The 19,672-nt window shown below is 31.8% G+C and overlaps 3 long non-coding RNA genes across 5 annotated transcripts; 2 read left to right on the top strand and 1 right to left on the bottom strand.

Annotated features, from left to right (window-relative positions):
• Nucleotides 1–542: 542 nt before the first annotated feature.
• Nucleotides 543–2,493, top strand: LOC133187600 (uncharacterized). Its single transcript, XR_009721218.1, has 3 exons — nucleotides 543–645; nucleotides 2,201–2,285; nucleotides 2,466–2,493. It is a non-coding gene; the product is annotated as an uncharacterized LOC133187600 (long non-coding RNA).
• A 284-nt stretch (nucleotides 2,494–2,777) lies between these two features.
• On the top strand, nucleotides 2,778–4,058 carry LOC133187598 (uncharacterized). 2 transcript variants are annotated; one of them, XR_009721216.1, is made up of 4 exons: nucleotides 2,778–2,851; nucleotides 3,093–3,233; nucleotides 3,620–3,704; nucleotides 3,955–4,058. It is a non-coding gene; the product is annotated as an uncharacterized LOC133187598 (long non-coding RNA). The 2 variants fall into 2 exon arrangements; XR_009721215.1 differs by lacking the exon at nucleotides 2,778–2,851 and having other exon boundaries at nucleotides 3,027–3,233.
• Nucleotides 4,059–13,388: 9,330 nt separating this feature from the next.
• On the bottom strand, nucleotides 13,389–19,562 carry LOC133187597 (uncharacterized). Of its 2 annotated transcripts, none has more exons than XR_009721213.1 (5): nucleotides 19,429–19,562; nucleotides 16,073–16,192; nucleotides 15,164–15,274; nucleotides 14,688–14,750; nucleotides 13,389–14,435 (listed from the first exon to the last, which is right to left on the bottom strand). It is a non-coding gene; the product is annotated as an uncharacterized LOC133187597 (long non-coding RNA). The 2 variants fall into 2 exon arrangements; XR_009721214.1 differs by lacking the exon at nucleotides 19,429–19,562 and adding an exon at nucleotides 16,638–16,681.
• Nucleotides 19,563–19,672: the final 110 nt, after the last annotated feature.

A 19,672-nucleotide genomic window follows, 5' to 3' on the forward strand; every position in this document is an offset into this window, starting at 1 on the left:
CAATAAAATTGGCTCTAAAACCTTAGGGATAAGGATTGACCTAAAAAAGTTTATGTTTGTGAGGTATTAGTATCCGTATCAATTGATATCCACAGTCATTGCAGAATTTCATTGGTCATTTCGGCGCATTCTACTTACATTTCGGCAGAAACCCGACATTTCGGCGTTTCGATGCACCGAACTATCACTCATATTTTTTTTTCTTTCAAAAGCTATTAAATCAAATTGTACATATTTCTCACCTCTTTGTGGATGATACTCTGTAGATTTAGAGGATCTTGGCATTTTAAGAGAAAAATAATGTTTATCGTGTATAAAAACAAACGTTAGCAGTCCTGACACTGCACAGTCAATGTCCGCTTATGCTTTGCAATGGAGAGAGGTATATTTACTTATAGAAACAGGCTATGAGACCATGGTCTCATCTAACTCAAAACGAGGCTATTGCTCACCGGAATGGGTTCTCTCATCTATTTTCCCCTAATCATATCCGGTTATAATGTAAGCCTAACGATTATGAAATTATTTTACTTGTATCAAGCCTTAAATTTAGACCTTAAATATAGACTTTAGTTCTGTCTTTAGGGCCATGGAGCAGTGAGGGTTCTGAAGCATTGTAAACAGATTTTAAAATGGAGAAGGCAGGTATGATAAAAATTGACTAAAAAATATATAACCATATTTCCAGGGACCTACTAGTATATAGGTCCCTGATATTAATTATTTCATTATTAAGAAGAAAATGTCCAGTTTACAAATGAGGAAAATATGACAACACACTTTGACACCTATGAACAGACAAACATACAGGGTCTTATGTTTACAACACTGTAGCAAGAGACCATTGACATAAAACAGTCTTAAACATGCATGGTCTCATGTTTACAGACTGTAGCATGAGACCATTGACATAAAACACTCTTAAACGTGGATGGTCTCATGTTTACAAACTGTAGCATGAGACCATTGACATATAACAGTCACAAACACACATGGTCTCATGTTTACAAACTGTAGCATTAGACCATTGACATATAACAGTCACAAACACACATGGTCTCATGTTTACAAAATGTAGCATGAGACCATAGACATAAAATAGTCTTAAACATGGATGGTCTCATGTTTACAAACTGTAGCATGAGACCATAGACATATAACAGTCACAAACACACATGGTCTCAATACTGTAGCATGAGACCATTGACATAAAACAGTCTTAAACATGCATGGTCTCATATTTACAAACTGTAGCATGAGACCATTGACATAAAACAGTCTTAAACATGCATGGTCTCATATTTACAATACTGTAGCATGAGACCATAGACATAAAACAGTCACAAACACACATGGTCTCATGTTTACAATACTGTAGCATGAGACCATTGACATATAACAGTCACAAACACACATGGTCTCAATACTGTAGCATGAGACCATTGACATAAAACAGTCTTAAACATGCATGGTCTCATATTTACAAACTGTAGCATGAGACCATTGACATAAAACAGTCTTAAACATGCATGGTCTCATATTTACAATACCGTAGCATGAGACCATAGACATAAAACACTCTTAAACATGCATGGTCTCATGTTTACAAACTGTAGCATGAGACCATTGACATATAACAGTCACAAACACACATGGTCTCATGTTTACAATACTGTAGCATGAGACCATTGACATATAACAGTCACAAACATGCATGGTCTCATGTATACAAACTGTAGCATGAGACCATTGACATATAACAGTCACAAACACACATGGTCTCAATACTGTAGCATGAGACCATTGACATAAAACAGTCTTAAACATGCATGGTCTCATATTTACAAACTGTAGCATGAGACCATTGACATAAAACAGTCACAAATACACATGGTCTCATGTTTACAATACTGTAGCATGAGACCATAGACATATAACAGTCACAAACACACATGGTCTCAGGTATACAAACTTTAGCATGAGACCATTGACATATAACAGTCACAAACACACATGGTCTCATGTTTTCAAACTTTAGCATGAGACCATAGACATATAACAGTCACAAACACACATGGTCTCATGTTTTCAAACTGTAGCATGAGACTATTGACATATAACAGTCACAAAAAATCATGATATCATTTGAAATGCTAACTTATATAAGTAGTTTTATTATATTTGTTCTGTTTAATTTCAGATGTTTTGCTGGTTTTCAAGTCATGGAGTCCCTTGAGTTACCAAATGTGCCATTCACTATTTTTTAAGGACATAATTTAGATAAGGTAATTAAATAATTGTGAGATTGATATTTGCATTTTGCAAAGTATGTCTATTATATACACTGAATATTGAGAATTTTATTGGCACATACTCTATACTTTCTTCAGCACCTAATTCATTATAAATGAAAATGTTGTAAATTAGAGCATTACTGTCTCAAGACGGACCCTTTGTCTTTCCAGACTTCAGAATTTTACATCAATTGACTGCACTTGAATTGTCATACAGGTATGTACTGAAAATTCAATGTCAGTACCGGTATATACAAGAGCTGTAATTTATGGACAACTTAAAGGTCTTACGCAAGGAAATAGCCAATCAAATTGAACTTAGTTAATTATAGTTCTATATATTTAGAGACAATTTCTTTTTATTTTTTCATTTTCGGCATCGTTTTTAGGCCTACAGTATTAATTTTGGACTCATGTATTAGGTATATCATATCTTTAGCACAATTGTCCCACTGAATTAAAGGGAACTCATTTTTAGGTGTGCATGAAGCAACTTCCTGGATGGTGTGTAAGTCTAGATCTGTTTGTCAACATGTGAAATCTACATGTATTTCGGGGTAGGTATGTTTACATTCAACTTTTTTTCTTAAAAGTCGCATAAGGCTTATTTTTTCTGATCTCAAATTTTTGTTTAAGTATTAATCTTTATTATCTCTTTCATGACTTATCTGCTGAGAGTCTAGTTAATTAATTTATTAATTAAAGCTATATAGTAACATATAGTGAAATTTTTTCCTTCTGTGAGACCTAAAGAGTAACAGGTAACTCTCATTTTGACTGCAATTTCTCTGATTTCAGGAGTAGTCTCCCCTGTTAAAGATCAATAATGGTGGATATACAATGTGGGATGCAGTCTGGTCATCAAGAGAGAGTTTTGACACCCGTATACATGTATTTCTACCAATCACCTCCGTAACCTTTGTTGTGTTCATCAGACAGGTAAGAAAAACAAGAAAATAAATTAGAATAATTTTAATGAGATAAATGATAAAAAATCAAACATATTTACAGGTACAGACTCCCTTGTAAAAGAAAATGTCACATTTTACACGTACAATTTTATACGTCATTTACATATCCACATTTTCCCCATTTACACAGTTGAATAGAATCAGTGCATAATAAAACATAGCAACAATTATTACCATACGGTCTTTCAACTTTCATTTTAATTTTGGATCTGTTGGTGATTTACTGTAAGTGTCTTTAGATTTTTTATCGTACAGCTGATATCTTTTAGATGTAAAGTATTTTCTTTGAGATTTATGTTTTAACAGTTTTTGTTTCATTTTAAAGTAATTTTGCTTATTTTGTTGTTGTTTTAGATGATGGACCACTCTACTTCCTTTTACAACAGTGCCCCTGCAGATTCACGAAGTTCCAATGTTGAGTTTCCATGACCCCTATTCAGTGAGTGCACAACTTTGTATGTTCTACTTTCAAAATTTCTACTTCTTGTAATATATTTTGGATTTGATTTTAAATATGCCCTATTCACAGATCCATATTTTTGTGTACAAGTATGATATTTAATTCTATCAAGATTACTTGGTCCTAAAGTCAAATTTATATAGTCTTTTAACAAACATTTGTCTTCTTCTGTCATGTTTAATTCAAAGTCAGTAGGCAACACTGAAGATTTCCACTTATTGCTTTTCAGTCCACGACAGGAAAAGGAATAAAGTTGACAGGACTTCCCACACTGTCCTTTGTAGCAACTTACGATGGAACTGACAGCAGTAGACATAGTCCGCTTCATCAAAGGTAAGTCTCCAGAGTGGTGTCTCGTACTCTGTCCTGCATCGAAGCTTCAGGTCCAAGCCAAATCTTCTCTGCATGGATTCTCTTATGGCTTTGGTTCTTCCCAGAAACATGTGACTGCTGAATGGAGCCTTAGCAGTCTGTTTTTTTTTGAGAGTCAAAGAAATGATGCAAGTCTTTAAGGTTTTCAATGACATGTCCTTGTTTTTCAGATGCAGCGGCACTTTCTCCATCACTGGTGAAATGGGAAATGACTAGGGGACGATCATCACTTTGTAACTCACCAATACATTTTGCAGTCCATCACTTCTCATCTCCAGTGGTGGTCTCTGGAGGAATGGTTGCAGTGCAGTCTTTGTTCCTTGGCAGGTAACTTCCTTTCCTTTGCTTTGCTTCTTAGGTGTGCACCTTTTTTGCATAGTTTATTCCCACAGAACACTGCCACAACATTTTTCCTCCGAGTTACATTTTCACTTAAGTCGCTTTGGTGGCAGCTTGGAATGGGGTTTTTCCAATGGCACTGAAGGTGGCACTGAAGGTGGCATTATTATACCGGGCATCTCCTTCCGCTCTGATAGGGGTATAAGGAAGTCCACATTTTAGTTCTTGAATGTTCTGCCTTATTTTCTTCAAACTGTTTTTTAATCGAAGGTTAAGGTACCAAAAAAAAAAATATTACTGTTTTAAATCCATGCAAAGCATATTTTCTTTCCCCTTCCCAATCTTTGCTAAATCTTCAGCCACATATTGCTTGTGAATAGAGAGGATGTGTAGGTATCTTAAACCAATTCATTCAATCAAGAGCAATGTCAAAGTGTGTAAATCATTGTCTAGGGCTTATTTTCTCTCCCCTTGGTCCAAACTAACATGTGTTTTATGGTTAGAGTGCTAAATGGTTATGGGTATACAATGACCTTGAACCAATTTTATAGATTCAAGGTCAAGATTATAGCAGATCTCTGTTTAAAATCCTTGTAATGAACATATGTTCTCCCTGTGGCCCATTGTGGCTCATACCTCACACGAAGAGTGTCCAAGGGTAAAGGTGTAAGTCAAGAGTCAAGGTCAAGCTCCAAATACATTCCTCTACACTAAGTCTATTTCATCCCAATGACCCTTACAAAAAATAGCAGGCCCCTTAAGATGGTCACTATCCCAGTGATATCTAGTTAGACTATTTCTGCCTGAGGATGAAGTCTAAACTTACTGAAATTTTTCAATAGTAATTCTTTTAATGTTATTCATGTATATTGAATTACTATACATGTACCTTTTTTGAGTTTGTATGTTTGAAGCTTCCACATGTACACAAATCTTCTTTTTTGAATTTGAAAATGTTTTTTTAATTTATTCATGATTCATATTTTAACATTGACTTTTCTTGTATTTCAGCTTGAAGCCTTGCTTATGATTTTTCCTTGTACCCACAATTGTCTGCCAAAAACAGCCAATGCAATGAACAATCAAATGCAGGGTTGACAAGGATTAAAGATCAACTTTCCTATATGACAGCAAATAGTTTCATGATGCATTGTATATTTTACTTGTGGAACAAGAATTTGTTAATCATCAATTTAAGAAAAGAGCACAATTTTCACACTCCTGTGAGAAGAGAAATATAATTAAGTATTGAATGAGTATATGTTTGAATTTTTTGTCAAGCATGTGATATTTACGAATTGAAATGAGAAACTTTCAATAATAGAATTGTTTACTAGGAGTGTAGATTATTACTGTTATTAGGTCACCCGAATCACTCTTGTCAATGTTGTGTTAACATACTGACATTTTGAGCTGCTTTTTTGAAACCGCTCTGGCAGTTTTAACCAATTTTGGCATAAGGCATCAATGGGTGAAGGGGAACAAAAATTGTGAGTTTTATGGTCCCTACCCTTGGAGCCTGAGGGTGTGGCTAAAACCATCAAAATTAATGCAATCTTTGAAAATCTCCTTTGCTCCTGAACATCACGCATTTAAATTGTTGGCATGATTGTAATAAGAATTGACTCCTCTACCAAAATTGTGAAATTCATGGCTCCTTGGTCAGGGGTTCTGGTGTAAGGTCAGAACTCATTTGATTATATAGAGAATATGCATTAATTCTTTAAAAATCTTCTTCTCTCCCTTTGTATATTTATCAGACAAACTAAGCCATGGTTATGATGAGCAAGAATGCCTCTTTCAAAATTGTTGAATTCAAGGATCCTGGGTCAGGGATTCTGGTGTCAGGGTGGGCTCGCTCTATTGATTATATTGTGAAAATGCATTATTTCTTAGAAAATTTTCTCAGGGTTGTTTTATACTCAGGTGACCGTTAAGACCCATGGGCCCCTTGTTACTCTTTTACATACCATGGTAACTATTTTTATTTTTTTACTATTATTGCTGCAATCATTTGCAAGCATTGTAGGTATATTATTTTCTTCATTAAGTTCTCTGCCATATGCATAATTTATAAGCTTAATTATTTCACATATATTATAATATTACTTATCATACACATATTCTATTTTGTTGTTAGTAAATCATTTGAATGTATCTACTATATTGTGATTGAAAGCACATTTGTGAATTTCCCATATTTTCCTGAGCAATAAATATTGAATTGATTTCAGCATATTTCATTATGTATTCATACATGAATGGATTAGTTTACTCCTTACATTGATGAATTGAATACTGTTAGACATGACCAGTTATTGTTACACTATCATAAAAGAACTCGTTACTTATACATGTATGCACAGTTTATTCTTATTTGACTTTTTGCTTCCTTGTTTTCAAGGTCTGTATGAGTAGTTTGGTTACAATATACATGTACAAATACAGCGCTAGCTCTTACAATCCAGTATTGAATTTTTGAGCTGGTTTTACAATGTAAATCAAATTATATGCAATTTAAAATTGGACAAATTTATTATTTCTTGTTTAAAATGGGAAATATTCTTCTAGTTTCTTCAACACTTGATGTATGAAAGAAAATGTGAATATGTGGAAATTATTTTGAATTGCATTTATATGTTTATTAATGTGTTCTGATTATTACACTTAAGTAAACTGTTATCTTCAGTTTCAAATACTTTCTCCTTATTTTATATCAGTAAGTAGTCAACAGTGAAATGTTATGTTCCCAGAGAGCACCTGGGTAGTGATGCAGGGGTTGGGGTTCTATTCCTAGTCCAGTCATACATTTTCTCCTTTCCTGTTACACATGATGGACTCAAAACAGAAAATAGTTCATAACCAAAGGATGAAGATTACAGATAACTTGAAGGAAAAATTGTATATGAATTGTATATGAAACATATATGGTCCCTAGGTGTAACAGTGAAAAGGGTCAGCTTCAATTTGGAGTATTTATAGTTATATAAGGACAACTAGGGATGATCTACTAGACAGAGGCAGCCATTGTACACAGTCTGATGTATGTATCAAGCAAAGGATCTTAACATTTGGAATTTTTTTTAACTTAAAATTATTTGACCTTGTGACTTTAAATAAATAGAGTCATCTATTCTGTTGGGGGTATCCCAAGAATATGGATAAAAGGGTTAGACACAATCAAAGGCCACTTGTTTGATGTTAGAAGGGGTGAATCTATGTAAACCTAGAGGTACTGTGAGCACTAAGCTCACAAAATATAACTCCACCCCCTCTCATGTGAGTAAAAGGCAGAGTACATTTCTTGGCACTATGTAAATGAGATTCTGTGAAAGCTCCATTGAATTTTATTCTGGGGTGTAGGAGGGGTTGCAGTAACAAATTGGATACACCTTTATCAAGTATAATGGCAAAATCGATTTTTTGTTATGGGAAACTCCAATTATTTGTCCGATCAAAACGTAAAATAGGAAGAGCACTTTGAAATAAAGATTCTGCGAGTCTCGTTCAATTTTATATATATATATATATATATATATATATATATATATATATATATATATATATATATATATATATATATATATATATATATATATATATTATTTTTTATAGTAGGAATTGCAAATAAAAGATGGGTTTCCCTAATATTATAGAAAGAAAGGCAAAGTAAATGTTTTGTGATGGGAAACCCCAAATATAAGTCCTATCGAAACGTAAGATGAAATGCACACTATGCCACTATGGAATAAAGATTTCGTGAAAGGTTCATGGTTTTAGAGAAGTTGCAGATACGGGATGGTTATCCCCAAGGATAATGTACACCCCTCTTAATATATACCCCAATTGCAATTTTCAAACAGGGGTATTATAAAATGCATTAACGTTATCAGTCCTTATTTACCAAAAGAAACAAGTTTAAAACCTTGACATTTTTTACTTTTCTGAAAATGTACCACATTTGCATATTAGTGTGTAATTAAAATGGAAGTAAAAATATTCATATTGGACTATGCAGTTGTAGAACGTAAAGACTTATTTCAAAACTCTATATTCCTATTATCAAGCTTCAGTAGTTTTCAGAAAATTCAAAATATTCGGTAATAAATGTAACTTTTAAGGTAATATGACTTATCAATCAACCTTTTCTAATTTAAAAAAAGGGAAAGAAAGACACTTCAAAGGATTATTCTGTGTGACATTGGGTAGAAATATTTTCAATAAGGAATAAAAATGATGCCTTTTTAATGCATTTTCATGGAATAATGCACTGCATTAACTTCTCCACGTTATATTTTTATTTAGTACTGATTTGTTCTTTTTCTGTAAGTAGTCTGTCATGTCCTTTTTATTGTTAGTCTTGGTAAATTGTTCTATATGTTTATAAGTCGTTACAGCGTCCCTCTTCCCTGGTATATTACTTTATAGAAAATGGACAAAATCATGAAAATTTCTCATATAATTATGCTCATCATGTATGTTGTTGATGCCTAATATTAAATTTTAATTACAAGTAATTTGACAAACTATTTAAACAATTTTGTAGAATTGCAACGTGGATTAGACATTGAATATCTTTATTGTTAAGCACTCTTTTTATTCAAGTTAATTTTCCATATTCAACTCATGGACATGTGTATTAATGCAAATATCACAAATTTTGTTTATATAAATTATTTTTTTTTTAGCTGGTCTAAAAACATTCTGGTCATAAAATTTGTTATTTTGAAAATTCGACGTTCCGATAAAAGCCGGCTAAGAAAGCCATTAGCTGGTATCAATAATATTCTAGTAAGCGCTATAATTGTTGTAAATATCAAAGAAAACCTTTTTTTGAACACGGACTTGGATTTATTTGGCTTGAAAAGACAAAATAGTACAATTGCAAAATCTTTCGGCTGAAATTAACTGTTCAGCAAAATGTATATTTTACAAATAGATTTGTTTAAATCATATTTTATTTGAAAAATAACAAGCAGAAGCTTTAAGAAAACACAGACACATAGTACAGAAATTGAAAAAATCAAAACATGTATCTTCTCTTTTACGTATGTATCAAATTAAAAACAAACAAACAAGATAAGAATGTATTCACGTATAATCTTGCATTGAAAGTGGACGTATTGTAAAAAAAAAAATCTGTAGGGTGAATTACATTTTGTTTGATAAGCCGCCCATACAGAGCCTTGACAGTTAATATCTTAAAAAGTATTATAAAAAAATAAATTTGTACACCTATTAATTGTCCAAAACTGTACTTAAATTTGTAAGGGGGGTGGGGGTTTAGCTTTTATTTAAGTTAAGAAACCAAGAGGTGTGTCCTTGCTGTCCTATCTGTTTATTATATTTGTGTTAATTTTTCATGTATATGTAAGATATGTAATACCAAACCATTTTCTCTTTTTGAAAATCTATAATTGTGATAACACTATGTAGTAAGGAAATAAAGAATAATAATGACATTAGTAACTGGTGAATTGTCACTGGAAAAGCCATATAGCTACTAGACCTTGAATGTCATAGTATGCAAGATATTTTCAGATATCATTATTATCGTTGCTAATTTCTTCTAGCATGTGAATAGCTTCATTGTATTTTGAAATTAATTTAATTATTTTGGGGCATTTTAGAAATTATATCGCACATTTCTGAAAAGAAAAGAAAAGAAAAAACAAACAAAATGCCAAAATACTAGACTTTAAAAAGATCTTCAATTGACCTATTGCGCTGTTCATATGAATTGATTTCTTCAAAATTAAAGATATTTTCATTTATTTGATTTTATATTAATTTTGAATCACATATCAGCAGAGTTTCTCTATTTATGGTAAACATTTTCTAAATGGCTCAGGGCTTCACCTGTGATTTTTTTCCCATCTTTACCTAAATAAATTCATATATAGTGAGTAACACGCAACCCTCCTATTGTAGAAAATTTATAAGAATCTATTTTCGGGGGAGGTGGGGTGGGGTGGGGGGTTAACGTGTTCCAATTCCAAGTTCCAGTATATTATCACTTCAGTGTTGAAATGGTTCCAGTTCCAGTTAAAAGCTATCTGTAATAAAATATCATTTCATGGAGTATATTTGGCTATTAGAACCACTTATACTATATTGCGTATGAACAATGGTTCATTAGGAACTATTGAACAATATGTTCAATAGTTCCTTATGCGGGTATAATCATTCTACCAAAGGTATACATGAACATGTACTTACTCTGAGCATTTGTAATTTTGTCTGATTCAACAGAACAGTAGATAATTGAACTAAATGACCAAGGAAAAAAAGATGAAATTGACAAATATACTGATGTTTTTAATTGTCAATCGTTAAAAATTTATAGAATACACGTACATGTACTTTGATATTGTTAATTTTGTTTTCCTTGATGAAGATATATTAATCTGTATAAAATAAATTTTAAAGAACAAGGAAAAAAAAACATTTTGCTCTCCGAGATTGCCTTAAATTTCGAAAAACGTAACAATACAGAAAAAGTGTGTACGAAAATATTGGTATTACATCCCTTATAAGTAGCTACATTAATTTTTTGGCAATATGGTTGTAAAAACCAATATTATGGTTCGGTGTATGCTTGAATAATCGAGAGAAATAATTAATTTGATGCTTGCATCCGTTCAGTTATTGAGTGCAATAATGAAATTGGTAAGATCTTTAATATACTATACAAATTTTCAATTCTTTGAAATTAATGTATTTAAGATTTTCGTTGGTTATATCCAAAAAAGGTTAATGTAGTTGTTGCATTTTATTGAAATTTCCTGTTTATTTTTTCAAACCCCATCACACATATTAATCTTTGTGATGGCATCTCCCATGACCTGGAATAACTCAGAAGGTCAAGGTTACTTAAATAAAGGTCAAAGGTGAACTCTTTAATAAACTTTAATCCCTGAACAACAAAATCTAAGCACTATATAAAGGGGCTATATTTCAATGGGGAATGGAATATCATGGGTACCATTTATGTTCAACATTTATGTTCAACATGACAAAATTTCTAAGTTCAATTCAGGAACACATTGCTGGAATAAAACAAGGAGAATTTCTTTTCATTAATTTATTTTATATATTAAGACTTTTTTTAATATCATTTCTGTTGCAATAAATCATTAATTTTCCAGTTCATGACAAGTGCTTTAAAGTACATGTGTATAACATTTAAATTTTTGTAAAAGAAAAAAAATGTTTTTTGATTTTAATACAAATATTTTGAACTGTCAAATACAGAGACTCTGAAATCATTCATAAAAAATAAGTATATAAATAGTGATATCAGTAAATAGTGATATATTAAGAAAACCATTGCCTTTTATCAGTCAGTAAACACCGCTTAGCATATCACCTCTACAGATTTCTTGAGCAGTGGCTGTTCCATCAACATACAATGATATATATATCAATAATACAATATTTCATCTACTAAATCCTACTTTAAATGATTATTTGTATAGATATAAATATAAATAAAATGCTTTCTTTGGTTGGTACGGGAATTAACATTGCAGCTATTGCAGAAAAAAATACATAACCCGATTATGCGGGTTATGCATTTTTTCTGCAACAGCTGCAACATTAATTCCCGTACCAACCAAAGAAAGCATTTTATTGTTTAAATAATCAAACTGCATCTACTATGCCTGATACACAATTGTCCATCTCTTTTAAGGAAGCTCTAAACACTGCACACAAGAGAGTTCTACTAGAAGGGTAGTTTTATGCAGTTAGAGTGATCTGCCCTTAGAAGTAAGATAAATAAAATAGTTGTTTACAGTTAATTACACAATTTGTAATAGATTAAAATATTCTTAGCATATACTAGACCAAGAATAAGTAATTGAATTCATTATTTACATTAATTTTCCCAACAGTAAACAACAGTGATTTGTGTTCAAAAATAGTCCATTTTCTTTGAACATTTTTCCTGCAGAAATAAGGCAGATACCCTATGTTGAAAATGAACTAATCAGTCTCAATATGCACACCTTTATATGACATAATTTTCTCCAAGTCCAAAAAGAACTTTTTGTTAGTGTTTAGAGCTTCCTTAAAAAGTTTCCAGAATGTGAAAAGATATCCGATTACAAGAATATAAAAATAGACACCATACATATATGAAGCATGTTCCTGAGATTTGGTCCATCAGTATTTACATCAGTACACCATATTACGTGAAAAAGCACTATAAAAAATAACATGTTAAAACACAGTATTTAATATACAAATGTATATGATTTCATAGATGTTCAACATATCATATTTAACCAATATATATGAAAATAATTATCATTTACATATACAGTATATTTTTCTAGTTAGTTCAAAGACTGACATATCTCATATGACATAGCACACACTGTATTGATAGAAATAAGAAGTAACATAATTTTAGCATTTATATTATGCATAATATGATACAAAATTACATAAAGTTTCATTCTTTGTTCATAGCATTATACCCTTATGGGTATTCAACTCATGAGACTAATACCTCCACAGGAAAAAAAAAAGAATTTCTCTTGTCAAAGAAATGAAAATATTCATCATTTTCTTGCATCTGACATTATTCAGCTTGATTTCAGGCTGTGAAGATATGATTATTAAATATAAATTATAACTTTCACTGTGAACTGGATACCAGCTTCTAATCTAAAAGCATCTTATTTACTTCATATTCACCAAATATATTTCAGAAGTCTGATTTATCTGAAGTGAAATAAACAATGAAAACATGTGTGCAAGAAATGAAAGTTAATGTTTTTGTTTTATTACACTATATAAAATGATTAAGTGCCAGGAACTCTGTTCCATAAACAGGCACATTTTATATTTTGAAAAAATGAACTTATCATATATATATATATATATATATATATATATATATATATATATATATATATATATATATATAAATTAATAATTGGACTTACAATTAAATAATGTAAAACAATTCAATATATGTTTCAAGAGAATATATAATCATACAAGTATAAATGATCACTGTGAAAAGGGGAATAACTCTTTCATAATATGCATAGAATGTATTGTGATTTTTATACAAGTATATTGTACGCTTCAAGAATTGTCATCCCGTTTTTATTATACTGTACTAATTTTATTTATATGAATATTTACTGGGTGATCATTTTCCCAATTTATCCATGTTCTATATTTATTACAAATTACAGCTGGGAAATTAAACAACCTATTGAACCTGCAAATGTCTTCATGTTGTCTGTCTATAAGACCCCAGTCACAATGACAAAATAAGTCCTTCCTCTGATATTAACATTTTTATATCCTCCTTTAACTTCAAGAAATTTATTTTAAAATGTCAGATGCAAACCTTCAGAGAAAGCACAATGTTTACATAGTTGTGAATTCAATATATATTCCGCAGTTTTTAAAATATATTGTGGACTATGACCAAAAAATGTCTATAAAGTTGAAAAAAAAAAACACCTGTAAAATGAAACCAAAATTGTACAATCAATATGCTATTATATAATGCACATCTTGATATGGTCAATAAAAGTGTAAAAATTTTCAGAGAAATCCATTAGTTTAAGTCTCATGTTTTGAAATAACTAATTTTCACTGGGGCTTAATTATCATTGTTCAAGGTATGGAGAGAACCACAAATTCATGTCATCCATGAAAAGAAAAACTTCTAATTATAACTACTCAGCACTAATTTAATTAAGAAATCAAATGCTAACAATCCAACATGTTTTCCTTAAACTACGAAAAATATGATTTTACAGTAAAATGTCTGGACAAAACCATGTAATTGAGTACAAACACATATGAACAGTTAACATGCATAATTTCCATTTAAAGACATAGGATAATCTGTAAGACATATAAACAAGACCACCTCCTTGTTGAAAATTCCTCAAAACATCAGGAAATGTTCATTTGTGTCTTTTAACAGAGGAAGTGGTATCAAAACACATCACATCCTTTATAACCCATCTGAAATAAAAACACAATAAATATATACATACAAATGTATCCATTTACAGGTATACAAAGCCCCAAAACATGACAGTGGGATATGATCGAAATAAAATGGAATAAACATACAATATTGATACTTTTAGGAGGCTACAAATTGCTTTTAGTTATTTCAATAAAGATTGAAAGATTTAATGTTATATTTTTTTTTGGTTGTTTTTTGAAGAATTATTGTAGAAAAGAAAATATGTATAATACATGTATATATACCAGGTACTCTCTGGGATGTTGGGACTCTTGACATATGTGGCAGTCCAATTAAAGATGCAAGATCTGAGTAAATAAAGTTAATAGAAAAATATAAATACTTTTTTTTACATATATTAGGCAAGAACAAGCAAAGAGGCCCTAAAGTAGATTAAAACAGAAGACTTAAGGTGACATTGCCTTTAGGGCAATTCTAACATTAGGTAGAATTTTTCTTGATTTGTCCATGAAAATGATGTAAACTTAAAGATATTGTTCTTTTCAAGTAAAATGACTGTTGTCGATAAATTGGTTTTAAAATTGTTTTACTTATCATTTACAAATAAATATATACTTCCAGGTGGGTGATTAAACTTTCTTCCAGCAAAGATACCTGTTTGAATTGAAATTTCCTAAATAAAGATCTCACCTTTTTTTAAATAGTATGTTTGATAAGGATGTGTCATACATGGTCCTAAAAATTTAGAATGTATACTTACCTTGATTTTTTGTAATAGATGCCACAACTGGACTTTCAGCCTAAAGGTAGCATAAACTGCATAGTTGCTTTCCAACAAAAGATCTCTTCCATGCAAAATCCTCTCTGCAAACTTTTATAATAAATTGTGTGAATGGGTTGAATTGAAAATGAATTTCTATATATAGTATTGCTGTTTTATTGTTAATGAAAGTTTTAATTTTTCTCCATCATGGAAAAAACAGTCTTAAGGACTGACTAAGATGCTATTTACCATAACATTTTCATTATAAGTATACTGTAAATCCCTTCTTTTATGTGAGTACCTATCACGAAATGAATTGTGGACATCAAAGCACAAAAATATAAATTCGCTGGTTGACTGTTGATAAATAGATTTTAAATGCATGTACAACAAGAAGCATATGGGCCACAACACTAACCTGAGTCAACAATTACCAATACAAGAGATGATTGGAGGTAGAATAAAATGACTTAAAATACCTTGTTCATGAGAGATAGTATCTCCTTTTTATTTTCATTTTCTAAAGGAATTAAATAAATAAGAAAAAACATTCTGGAGGGAAAACTTGGCAGGAGTTGATCTAGTTGGGAAGGGAGGGGGTTCAGGGTAGGATTGTTGCTCCTCCCTTCCTAGACAATGTAATACGGGCTTTGAAATGGCCCGTTATTATGGTTTTATTAACTGTTAAGCTAAATATTTATATTACAAGAGAGCTTCCGTATATTTTCCTGCTGTAAAAGTAATCTGTTGATTGTAAAAGTCAGTGCTTTTTGCAAAAGTCCACTAGAGAAAAAGATTTTTAAAGAATTTTCTTATGCATTACTACATTTAAAACAAACTTTAATCTACACTATGTAATATGGCTTTCACTTAAGTTTTAATTCTCATTATTTCTTAGTATCTCACCTTGGAAGAGAGTGTGGCCCTTCAGGAACTGTTGTCTGGCTGTTTAACATGGGTACATTGTTTACAGACCAGTTGTTCTGTGAGAGCGCAAGACTGGCAATGCTAACTTCAAGGAATTTTCTAAAGAAAAAAATAAAAACATTTCAATTAATTAACACTGAATATTTCTTGCATTTACCTATTTTTTGAATGTCTTATTACTTAAACAATTATCATGTTTATCTAACATAATGCAAAGGTTAATGGATGCTACATGTATCTTTACTTTAAAATTTAACTGACTGAAAAATGTCTAATTGACATTCATGACAGCTACAAAATTTTTAGAGTAATTCCATTCAAATGGTTATGCAATATTTGGAAAATGTTCTCTGAGCTTGATATTAAGAGGATGTCCAAGTTTCTTTTTGATGATATCTATGAAGTCTTTAGAGACAAAAATCTTTCAACAACTTATTGGAATTCCTATGGGCTCTAATTGTACCCCTTTACTGCTTTTGATCACTGATCACTGAACTGCATGTAAAATTATTTAAAAGCTCCCTAGAAACAATTATCAACTTACACGTTGTTCCTTCATTTCCCTTGAAAAAAAAACACTTTAAAATTCCCTTATCAACTGTGTAAGCAAAGCCTGCAAAACACCATATAGCGGGTGTAAAATTTGGCATTTTGCTCTCTAAAAGGTATGCCAATAATTTTGGCGGACACATAGTTCAATGACTCTGCAAAAGAGAGGAAATTCACATTTTAGATGAATTTCAGTACGTTAAATAAACGTTTGATTACCTTTTTAAGCAAGAGTTGGAGAAAAAACCAATACCAAATGATATATATAACGTTTACCAACAGGCTGATCAAAGTTATTTTTCTTGTGTTCAGTAGTTATAAGCAAGGGTGCAAATTTAGCAATTCAAATTTTAGCGAGCTACTACAAATCTGCTAAAATAAGCCAAAGTTAGCACACCGCTAAAAAATCCTGCTATATGGTATTTGCTAATCTACGACCTGTGATATTTAATTAATGAGGATTATACTTTAACCACTAACATGGGACCATGTGTGTTTGTTGCTGTAATATGTCAATGGTCTCATGCTACAGTATTGTAAACATGAGATCATGCATGTTTAAGAGTGTTTTATATCTATGGTCTCATGCTACAGTTTGTAAACATGAGACCATGTGTGTTTATGACAGTTTTATGTCTATGGTCTCATGCTACAGTTTGTAAACATGAGACCATGCATGTTTAAGATTGTTTTATGTCAATGGTCTCATGCTACAGTATTGTAAACATGAGATCATGCATGTTTAAGAGTGTTTTATATCTATGGTCTCATGCTACAGTTTGTAAACATGAGACCATGTGTGTTTATGACTGTTTTATGTCTATGGTCTCATGCTACAGTTTGTAAACATGAGACCATGCATGTTTAAGACTGTTTTATGTCTATGGTCTCATGCTACAGTTTGTATACATGAGACCATGCATGTTTGTGACTGTTATATGTCTATGGTCTAATGCTACAGTTTGTAAACATGAGACCATGTGTGTTTGTGACTGTTATATGTCTATGGTCTCATGCTACAGTATTGTAAACATGAGACCATGTGTGTTTATGACTGTTATATGTCTATGGTCTCATGCTACAGTATTATAAATATGAGACCATGTGTGTTTGTGACTGTTATATGTCAATGGTCTCATGCTACAATTTGTAAACATGAGACCATGTGTGTTTGTGATTGTTATATGTCTATGGTCTCATGCTACAGTATTATAAATATGAGACCATGTGTGTTTGTGACTGTTATGTGTCAATGGTCTCATGCTACAGTTTGTATACATGAGACCATGTGTGTTTGTGACTGTTATATGTCAATGGTCTCATGCTACAGTATTATAAATATGAGACCATGTGTGTTTGTGACTGTTATATGTCAATGGTCTCATGCTACAATTTGTAAACATGAGACCATGTGTGTTTGTGATTGTTATATGTCTATGGTCTCATGCTACAGTATTATAAATATGAGACCATGTGTGTTTGTGACTGTTATATGTCAATGGTCTCATGCTACAGTTTGTATACATGAGACCATGTGTGTTTGTGACTGTTATATGTCAATGGTCTCATGCTACAGTATTATAAATATGAGACCATGTGTGTTTGTGACTGTTATATGTCAATGGTCTCATGCTACAGTATTGTAAACATGAGACCATGTGTGTTTATGACTGTTATATGTCTATGGTCTCATGCTACTGTTTGTAAACATGACACCATGTGTGTTTATGACTGTTATGTGTCAATGGTCTCATGCTACAGTTTGTAAACATGAGACCATGCATGTTTAAGATTGTTTTATGTCAATGGTCTCATGCTACAGTATTGACATTAGACCATGTATATGTCTATGGTCTCATGCTACAGTATTGTAAACATGAGACCATAGACGTGTTTATGACTGTTTTATGTCTATGGTCTCATGCTACTGTTTGTAAACATGACACCATGTGTGTTTATGACTGTTATGTGTCAATGGTCTCATGCTACAGTTTGTATACATGAGACCATGTGTGTTTGTGACTGTTATATGTCAATGGTCTCATGCTACAGTATTATAAATATGAGACCATGTGTGTTTGTGACTGTTATATGTCAATGGTCTCATGCTACAGTTTGTAAACATGAGACCATGTGTGTTTGTGATTGTTATATGTCTATGGTCTCATGCTACAGTTTGTAAACATGAGACCATGTTTGTTTTTGACTGTTATATGTCAATGGTCTCATGCTACAGTATTGTAAACATGAGACCATGTGTGTTTGTGACCGTTATGTGTGGTCTCATGCTACAGTATAGTAAACATGAGACCATGTGTATTTGTGACTGTTTTAAGTCTATGGTCTCATGCTACAGTTTGTAAACTTGAGACCATGCATGTTTGTGACTGTTATATGTCAATGGTCTCATGCTACAGTTTGTAAACATGAGACCATCCATGTTTAAGAGTGTTTTATGTCAATGGTCTCATGCTACAGTTTGTAAACATGAGACCATGCATGTTTGTGACTGTTATATGTCAATGGTCTCATGCTACAGTTTGTAAACATGAGACCATCCACGTTTAAGACTGTTTTATGTCAATGGTCTCTTACTACAGTGTTGTAAACACAATTAAGACCATGTGTGTTTGTCTGTTCATAGGTGTCAAAGTGTGTTGTCATATTTTCCTCATTGTAAACTGGACATTTTCTTTTTAATAATGAAATAATTAATATCAGGGACCTATATACTAGTAGGTCCCTGGAAATATGGTTATATATTTTTTAGTCAATTTTTATCATACCTGCCTTCTCCATTTTAAAATCTGTTTACAATGCTTCAGAACTCTCACTGCTCCATGGCCCTAAAGACAGAACTAAAGTCTATATTTAAGGTCTAAATTTAAGGCTTGATACAAGTAAAATAATTTCATAATTTTGCAAGGAAACGCTAGGCTTACACTATAACCGGATATGATTAGGGGAAAATAGATGAGAGAACCCATTCCGGTGAGCAATAGCCTCGTTTTGAGTTTGATGAGACCATGG

The sequence above is a fragment of the Saccostrea echinata genome, unplaced genomic scaffold, assembly GCF_033153115.1.
Source record: "Saccostrea echinata isolate AGI-Se365-2 ecotype Australia unplaced genomic scaffold, CSIRO_AGI_Sech_v1 ptg000015l, whole genome shotgun sequence".
Lineage (NCBI taxonomy): Eukaryota > Metazoa > Mollusca > Bivalvia > Ostreida > Ostreidae > Saccostrea > Saccostrea echinata.